General features: G+C 33.8%; 1 pseudogene; it reads right to left on the minus strand.

The window, feature by feature from the left end:
* Positions 1-1,489: 1,489 nt before the first annotated feature.
* LOC149163290 (phosphoenolpyruvate carboxykinase (ATP)-like) lies at positions 1,490-9,318 on the minus strand (annotated as a pseudogene).
* Positions 9,319-9,998: the final 680 nt, after the last annotated feature.

Here is a 9,998-nt window from a genome sequence, read left to right on the forward strand (position 1 = left end):
ATGTCAAGTCTGAATTAAATTATTTTATATTATATGAGATCACTTTGTAGAACGTTGATACCAATAAAAAAATATCATTACATCTAACTTAGGAATGAAATTTGGTGCTATAAATAACCAGAGGAAGAGAACAAATTAAGATGCTATAAAAGATCATTAAATCAAAAGTATAATGAAACATGGGATTGAAAAATACATTTAAAATTTTGAATTGGATTCAATCTTGTATCAAAGCTAAATATCTTATTAGTTTATTTGTTTACTAAAGATCTAGTTTGCAATATTCTTGTGTCTCTTTTCTAAGAGTTAAGGTCTTTTTGGAATCTTGCACATTAAATCTCTATTTCAAAATAGGTGTGAGAATATGGACCTTCCTAACCTTTAAGCGCATCAAAATTACGGAAGATTTAAAAATACCTCTCTTAAATCTTTGTTGAAATAAAAATAAAATTCTGAAACTAGTAGAATTCTTTACCCTCTTTTTTAATAAAATGTTTAATAAGCCAAAGTTGACCTTAAAGAATGTTTTATAATCATCATTAAAAATATTAAAACCTTATGTTTATAATGACTTAAAATTAAAATCAAGAATGTTCATTTTTTTTTTAGAGAAAAAGAAAATAGAATTCAAGGCAATGTGTATAACTCTGCAAATATTCCTTATATAAAAGATGTTAAATTGCAACTAGTGGGAGCGTTTGGTTTCATATATTGGACTAAGTGAGATGCTACTAAAAAGCACATAACCTTAATAGAGGTAACTTTAGTGACAATTACAAGGGATTTTGGGTTTCTTGTAGATACCATTTATGTTGAAACCATCTTTTGGTCTCAGAGTAAAGTTTGAAACTATTTCTAATTGACTAAGATATTGCCTTCATTAGATGTAAAGAAATATGTTAGTAACTTAAAACCCAGTTATTTATTAAGAGTGAAAATATAACCCTTTAAGAAGCATCAATGAATAATTTTAAGTGGTGTTATTCTTAGTGAGTAATGATGATGAATCAATCCACATTCATAAAAATGAGTAATGATGATAAATCTACCCACATTCATAAATAACAACCAACAATAATTAGCTAAATTTTACCAATTTAATTTACTCCTTAAAATCCAAACAACATACATGAAATTCATACCTTAAATGACAAAATATTGGATAATCAACCCAATTAATAATAATTTGGTGTATCAATAATATTATTGGGCGTGTCAAAAAATATTATTAGATAATATGAACAAAATTAAATATTTAAATAGCATGGAGATTTAAATAATCTCATATATATATAGATATAGATATTTTTTTTTTCAATTAAATATTCGATTTTATAAAGCCAATTATATCGCCCATCTAAGTTCATTGAAAAAATCCTTCCTTTTGAAAGTTCCAACAAAAAAATAAAAATATGAATGCACATCTATTGATTGAAGTAGATAAGATGATATCCAATCACTAAAAATCCATCTCAACGATGCAAAAATCTCAATAATGAGGACCAACAGCCATGATTTTCCAAGTAAGCATGGAATCATTTGCTATTTTATAGTCTGAGATTTTCTTGAAATTATTCTCGAACAAACAACAAGCTTCAATATAGTCTCTGCATATTCATCCCGGTTCTCCCACTGTACAAGTAAACAATTTGGTTAGAGCATGTTTTTTCTCATAGAAACTAAAGAAACACAGGAAGGGGTTTTGTGTTGTTTGAAGGGTCAACTTGAAGAGGCATCACATTTATGTTTGAATTATTGAAAACTATTTGACAATTACATTAATAATATGATCGAAATGAAAGAAGTGAACTTACTATGTTCTCAGGATGAAGAATTTTAGCAAGTATGCCCTCCACATTGTCTGGAACATTGAGGCAAATATGGAGGTTTCGTTGTAATTAGCCCGAAGCAGAGATCAGTTGGAAATTGCATCAATGATGCTTCTTCTATATGCTAGTGTATTCTTTTACCAACCCCATAGCTCCCTTCGGACCATCCAATATTAACCAACCAGGCAGTAGTGCCATGCTGCTTCCATTTTTCTGCAAGCATTGATGCATACTTTGATGGGTGGAGCATATGAATGATTCTCCAAAGCAAGATGATAATGTAGCCCATGGTTCGTTAATACTATCCTCTATTCTTGCAACCTACACATGCAAGAAAATAGAAAAAACTAGGTTGATTGGTTTCTACATTCTTATGTTAGGTTTCTACAGTCTTATGTTAGCACTAACCAAAGTAGTTTATCCACTGATAAAATGATACATTGTTTGGGCTGAAGTCAGCATGCTTAATGGGGGTAGCACTCCAAATGCATCGCAAGCCAGAAGTACAATGTTCTTGGGTTGAGGTACAACACAAGGAATCCTGGCATTTGGTGTAAACTCTATTGGATATGATGCCCTCGCGTTCTCTGTCAAACACAAAATTGAAAAGAAGTTCTATATCAATTCAGAGCTCTGTGATGATATTTTTTCTTTCTTTATAATTCGTTTTTTTCTTTTGGATACTAGAATAACATTACACATGATGTTGAAGATAATGGAGAATATCCTAGAATAGGTAGAGTTGGTTCACATAGCCTCAGGATAGTAATTAGTTTCTATTTCTCAGGATGTTGTTCTAACTTCCCTAAAACCATGTATTCTATTTAATGTGTAATGTTGATGAACAATGTAGAGTGTTCTGCAGATCCAGACTCTCCTGGTTCAGACTCTCTTTCGTAGAGCTGACCAATGGGTTTTATTTTTTAATACAAACATTGCCATTTTTATCATGGTATCAGAGCGTCGGGGCTGAGGAACCTGTACGCTCACTGGTGGGTGATTCTTTGAACCGAATCGTCGCAGGTTTTGAGTGTTTAGCCGTGACGATCACTTTTACATCCGAAATTTTTCATTTTTCGATCGTCGCACTTTTTAGGTGTACAGCCACGACGGTCGCAGAAAATTGATGAAAAACTGCGATGGTCTCTGAAATTGGGTGTATTTTAGCGACTAGTCTCAGATATTGAGCAAATATCAGCAACGGTTGTGACTAGTCTCGGAAAATTGGTGTATTTCAGCGACTAGTCTCGGATATTGGGCAAATATCAGCGACGATCATGTAAATCAAAGAAATTGCAAAGGGAGCCAAGAACAAGGCTGTAGCTATCAGAGAAGCTGAGTGGGGAAGCCAAGAACAAGGTTGTAGCTGACAACAGGAGGTTGTCTGGAGGCTGAGAAGAAAGCCATGGTGATCTGCGCGTGTGTTGCGAGATCGAACAATAGTGATCTGTCTCTGTCACAGATCTGGGGTAAATTTAACATCTTTTACCTGTCGATTTTTTTTTCTTCTAAATTGCCAAGATGAATAACAACATATTTGAAGCATGCATGAATGGACATAACAAGCTCAATGGTTCCAATTATGCAAATTGGAAGTTTAACATGCAGACTCTGCTAGAAGCGTAGAGTGCTTGGCAGATTGTGAATGGGGATAAGCCGAAGGCCGCGACTGGATCTGCAACAGTCCCATATTGGGAGAAACGAGAAAGCAGAGCAAGGAAAATGTTAAAGATGTGAGTGAAAGATTGTATTATACCGCACATTAGAGAAGGTAAGTCAGCTAACGAGATCTGGGCAATTCTGAAGGAATTGTACGAGATCAGGAATTCAAATCGTCTTTTATTCCTCAAGAGTAAGATTCTGTCCATGAAGATGGAGGAGAATGAAATGATTGCTTCATTTGTAGCAAGGATCAAGGATCTGAAAACCAAATTATCAGATATTGGTCATACAATGGATGATACAGATCTTGTGACCATTACAATGAATGGTGTCATTAATGATTATCAGATGTTCATCACTGGGATCAATGCCAGAGAAAAGATCCCACATTTTGAAGAGCTGACAGGTATACTAATGTAGGAAGAAGAGAGGAGATCAACTCTGAAGCCCCAGAGTGCTGATCTTGCATTGGTGGTGAGGAAGAACTTCTACAAAGGGAAAGGAGGTCCACAACAACAAAATAGAGCAAGTTCACATAAATGGCCAAATCTGACTCAAGGTATGCACCCGAATAAAAACTACTCTGAAACTAAATGTTTTTATTGCAGAAAATTGGGTCATATTGCCAGGGAATGTAGGAAAAAGAAGTATCAAGAAGAACAACAGAAGCCAAAGAGACACACAGGTCATCTCTTGAATGGTGATCAGGTGCAGAATTTGAGGTTGTTCATCGCAAATCGTGATGAAAATGTTGATGCAGACATATGGTATGTAGATTCAGAAGTGTCAACACACATGACAGGGAACAAGCATTGGCTGGAGGATTTTAAAGAGATAAACGAAGGCGCACAGATTTACCTAGGAGATGACAGAAGCCATCAAATCAAAGGATGTAGGAAAGTTTTTGTTATTCTACCTGATGGTAATATCAAACAAATTTATAATGTAATGTATGTGCCCGGCATAACTAAGAACTTGATTTCTGTATCAATGATTACAGATCAAGATTTAAAAGTTGAATTTTTAAAATCTAACTATTACATTAAGGATCTGCTAGATGGTATGAAGATAATTGCTACAGGAATCCGCACAGGAGCACTGTACAAGTTGGATGTGAGACCTACACCAGTTTGAGCATTGACAACAGTGAGTCTGACTACAGAAGAGGTTTGGCACTAGAGATTCAGCCACATCAATTACAATGATTTGCTGTTACTACAGAGGAAAGAAATGGTAAGAGAACTTCCTATGCTAAAGCAATTACATAATGATTGTGATGCTTGTACTTGAGGAAAAATGCATAGAGAAGAATTCCCTATTAGAGTAGAAAAGAAACAGAGGGATATACTAGAGTTAGTGCACACAAACCTTTGTGGTCCCATGCAGAAAAAATCATTAGGAGGTGCAGTGTATTTCCTACTGTTTATTGATGACTGTACAAAGTTTTCTTGGGTGTATTTCTTAAGTAAGAAGAGTCATACATTCGAATACTTTAAGCAGTTTAAAAATATGATTGAAAGACAAACAGGGAAATAGATAAAAATTCTCCGTTCTGATCAAGGGGGAGAATATAGGAAAGATGAGCTGATAAGATATTGTAAAGATCATGGAATTTCACAGCAGTTTACAGTACCCCATACTCCATAGTAGAATGGAGTAACAAAAAGGAAGAACAGAACTATGTTGGAATGTGCGAGAAGTATGCTTAAAGGTAAGAATCTTTCAAATGGTTTTTGGGCTGAAGCAGTGAGTACTGCGGTTTATTTAAAAAATAGGAGTCCTACAAGAAGTCTTGAGTTTAAAACTCCTTTTGAAGCATTGTATGGATATAAGCCTGCAGTAAAACACTTAAGAATATTTGGATGTAAAGCATTTGCCCACATACCAAAGGAAGATAGAAAGAAATTAGACTCAAAAGCCATCAGATGCACTTTTATAGGGTATTGTTCGTCATATAAAGCATACAGATTATTTAATCCCTCTACTCACAAGATCTTTGTTAGTAGAGATGTTAAATTCCATAAGCAAGATAGTGAAGAAACTAATGAGCACTATGATGGATGGGACATTCCGTACTTTGAAGAAGTGGATGTAGAGAAAAATCAGGATCAACAGCAAACAAAGGCAGAGGATGAACAACAACAACAAAAACAGCAGCAACAGCAACAACAATAGTAGCAGGAAGAAATAAGGTTTGAAACCACCACCCCACCACTCAGGAGATCAGGTAGGAAAGCTCAAATGCCTGCAAGATATAGGGAAAATGCATTTATAACTAGTATGATGAATGTTGTTGAACCATCTAGTTATAAAGAAGCAAATGAAAGTAATGAATGGAAAATAGCCATGGAACAGGAATATGATTCAATAATCAAAAACAAGACTTGGGAATTGGTAGAACTTCCTAAAGGAAAACAGGTCATAGGTTGCAAATGGTTATATAAACCGAAAATTAATGCAGATGGAACTATAGAAAAACTGAAAGCTAGGTTGGTTGCAAAGGGGTATACACAAAAAGAAGGGATAGATTATGAAGAAACCTTCGCCCCTATAGCTAAATTGAACACCATCAGAATGTTAATTGCTTTAGCTATTAAGAAACATTGGATGATGCACCAACTAGATGTAAAGTCTGTATTTCTGAATGGAGAACTGAAAGCAGAGGTTTATTTAGAGCAACCGGAAGGGTTTGTCCAGAAGGGAAAAGAGCATTTAGTCTGTAGGTTGAAGAAAGCACTTTATGGATTAAAACAAGCTCCCAGGTCATGGTATGAGAAAATCGATTCATTTTTTCTGCAAGCTAGCTATAATAGAAGCAAGAATGACCCTAATCTTTACACCATGAAAGATGAACAAGGGTGTGTAGTGCTGATTTCATTATATGTAGATGATTTGATAAGTATAGGTGATGCTATATATCTAATTGATGAAATCAAGCAGTAGATGTCACAAATGTTTGAGATGAAGCATCTCGGTGAACTCAGATACTGTTTAGGTCTTGAGATATGGAGAGATTTAGGTCAAACATTTCTGTCTCAAGCAAAGTATGTCAAAGGCCTGTTAAAGAAGTTTAGAATGGATCAGTGTAAGTCTGAACCAGTACCATTGCAACAGAATATCAAATTATAGTGTGAGGATGGCTCAAAAGCGGTGGATGCAACACTTTACAGACAGCTGGTTGGGAGTCTGATCTACCTAACCACCACTAGACCTGATTTGGCTTATGCAGTCAGTGTGTTAAGCCAATTTATGTCTAAGCCTCTCGAAAACCATTGGAATGCAGTGAAGAATGTTTTGAGGTATCTACAAGGTGCTGTAGATTATGGAATTATTTACATTGACTCTTCTGATGTTAGATTGGCAGGATTTGCAGATTCAGATTGGGCAGGAAATGTAGATGATCGCAAAACTATAACATGTTATGCATTTAGTCTTGGATCCGGGGTGATCACTTGGAGCAGCAAGAAGCAGAACAGAGTCTCCTTGTCCTCAGCAGAAGCAGAGTATCAATCCATGTGTGTAGCAACATGCGAGGTGCGTTGGTTGTGGAGACTTCTCCAGGATGTTGGGGAAGAACAGACAGTCGCAACAACAATCAGATGCGACAATCAAAGTTCAATCAAGCTGGCCAACAATCCGGTGTTTCACAAAAACACGAAACATATTGATACTCAATTCCATTTTGTAAGGGAGAAAGTGCAATCTAAAGCAATTCATCTGGAATATTGTAATACATGTGATAATGTTGCGGACATTTTCATTAAGCCCCTTGGAAAAGTCAAGTTTCAAATGTTTAGGGAGATGTTAGGCATATATGTGAACCCATTCTCCATTAAGGGGGAGTGTTGAAGATAATGGAGAATATCCTAAGATAGGTAGAGTTGGTTCACGTAGCCTCAGGATAGGAATTAGTTTCTATTTCTTAGGATGCTGTTCTAACTTTCCTAAAACCATGTATTCTATTTAATGTGTAATGTTGATGAACAATGTAGAGCGTTCTGTAGAGTCAGACCTAATTCAGACTCTCTTTCGTAGAGCTGACCAGTGAGTTTTATTTTTTAATACAAACATTGCCATTTTTTTCACATGATATCCTAAATTTGATTGTAGATTTTGAAATATTTAGAAAATTTGATTGAAAATTTAATAAACATAAACAAATCAACTAAATTTTTGAAAAAAATCTAAAATGTGTAATTTCTATCATCAGAGCACAATAAAACTACTTACTAATCACATATTTATTAGAATAATCGACTTCTCTGGTATGTTCATCAAATATGACATTCTCTAAAACTATCATAATAATGTTTTATTAAGAATATGATACAACGAAGATAAATTTAGGATCAAAGTGTTAATTTCTAGTCATGAGAATTACCTGCTCCAAATTTAATGGCATTCCAAATATCGACCTCCTTTTCTTTTGAGAGGTCGATGCATTTTACAAAGAATCCTCCCTCGATATTAGATACACCATTATCGCTCCAACAATGTTCATCATCTCCAATCAGTTCCCTCTTGTGATATGTAGAAAGTGTGGTCTTTCCAGTCCCTATTCCAATTGTGGGCTATTATGGTTTTAATACAAAATGAGCTGAAATTAGTTAGTTGATGTAATCAAATGAGAATTGATACCTATAAGAAGAATATCATACTTGTATATCCTACCTGCTAGTGCATGACTGTAAACAAACCTACCTTCATCTCACCAACGTATCTTGTCCCAAGAATCACCACTTCATTTCAGGTTGACACCTCTGCTTTTTGAGGACGTCATGTAGTGTGTGTAGCGATTGAAAGGAAATTGACCTGCATCATAGATGGTGAAATTTGGGGTCCCGAAATTTTCCAATTATTCCGTTGTTGGTCGGATGCACCTAACCTCCATTAATCTCAGTTAGTTGAAACAACGTCATGGAATTTAAAAAAAGTACCCAAGTAGCGCAATATAGAATTTGATCGTGCAATATGGATGGCGTTGGATTCTCACATGTTATATATAAACAACGGATTATAAGCCTGGACAAATACAATCTTGACTTTGAGCCTGTTCTGTGGATCCCAGTTGAGGATTTGATTATTCAAAAATACGTAATTGACCAAATCAAAAAAACAAACAAACAAAAAAAATTAAAATGATTAGTCACTTTAATCTAGTATTATTATAATTGACCAAATCTAATATTACTAATGATAATGATGGTGGTTAACGTCCACTGAGACCAAACAATGGTCTATCGGACCTAAAGAAACAAATTATTTATCTTGATTTAAGATTTTATTCCTATACTCAAAAAGCTTGGAAAAAAGCTTCCTGAACTCAGAATTGGTAATTGATATATCTTGATAAAAGATGCTATAATTGACCCAAAAAAAACAAAATTAAAATAATTAGTAAGTTTAATCTAATATTATTATAAATGTATCCAAATTGGTGATTGATATATGTTTATAGAAGATGCTATTTGATAATTTGTAAAATAATTTTATAGTTGAATTAGATAAATGTAAAAATGTAAATATAAATTTAAAGATGCAAGATAATTAACATTTTAAATTTTATTAGTTCATGTAGAGAAAACTAATTAAATATATCAACATCATCTTTTATTTATGACTATAAGATAAAAATGTAAAAATTTGATTTAAAAGACTTATTAATATGTCAAAATCCTGGATTAAAAAAATAAAATATTTTACAACTTTCAATAAAAACATGCTTAAAGACGTAATTAACTGAAACAACCTTGTCCAAAGAATTTAAATAATCGATAGCTCGCTCTTGATTCACCAAAAACCTGTGCTCGTCCATATCGATATTGGGTGATCCACTGCAAGACAAAAGAAATTCTGCCAACTTAGAACTTGTTTGTTTTGAAAAGTAAACCATTCTTAATATAGCTATTTATTAGTTTATATGCTAAACTATTATGCAACAATTGCAATAGGAATTTGGGAATACTCTACAAATTTGATGAATATGAGTGAAGTCAATTTAAATATTTTTCTTTAAATGGTTTTTTAATGAGTAGAAGTTGCTAAATAAAATGTATACTAAAAAATTGCTAAATAAACTTATGCAACAATAAACTTTTATTGTTTGAAGTAAATTTAAATACTTTATATTCATATGATACTTTCAATGAGTAATTATACCTAAAAGTTGCTAAATAAACTTTATAATAACACTGAATCATCATACCTTCCCCACCACGAAAGATTATACAGAACATAACAATTTTGCATTTTTTATTTTTTTTGGATTTGGTTGAAGGAGATAAGGATTTGGAGTCTTTGGGAAATAGAATTGGAGCAACAAAGAGGACAAGAAGATTGATTTAACCTCAAATCAAACCAAAAATATTTTATGAAACATAATTTCTTTTTTGGGATTTGATTTGTACATTATAAAGAAGAGTTTGAAGAAGAGTTGGGGTTCCAATTTCTAGAGAGAAGAAGGTGTTTACATTATTATATGTTATACAATATTTTGTCACACTCCCT

This window comes from Pinus tabuliformis, chromosome 5_1, assembly GCF_031772625.1.
Source record: "Pinus tabuliformis cultivar Carrire ecotype Pingquan chromosome 5_1, CPIR1, whole genome shotgun sequence".
Classification (NCBI taxonomy): Eukaryota; Viridiplantae; Streptophyta; class Pinopsida; order Pinales; family Pinaceae; genus Pinus; species Pinus tabuliformis.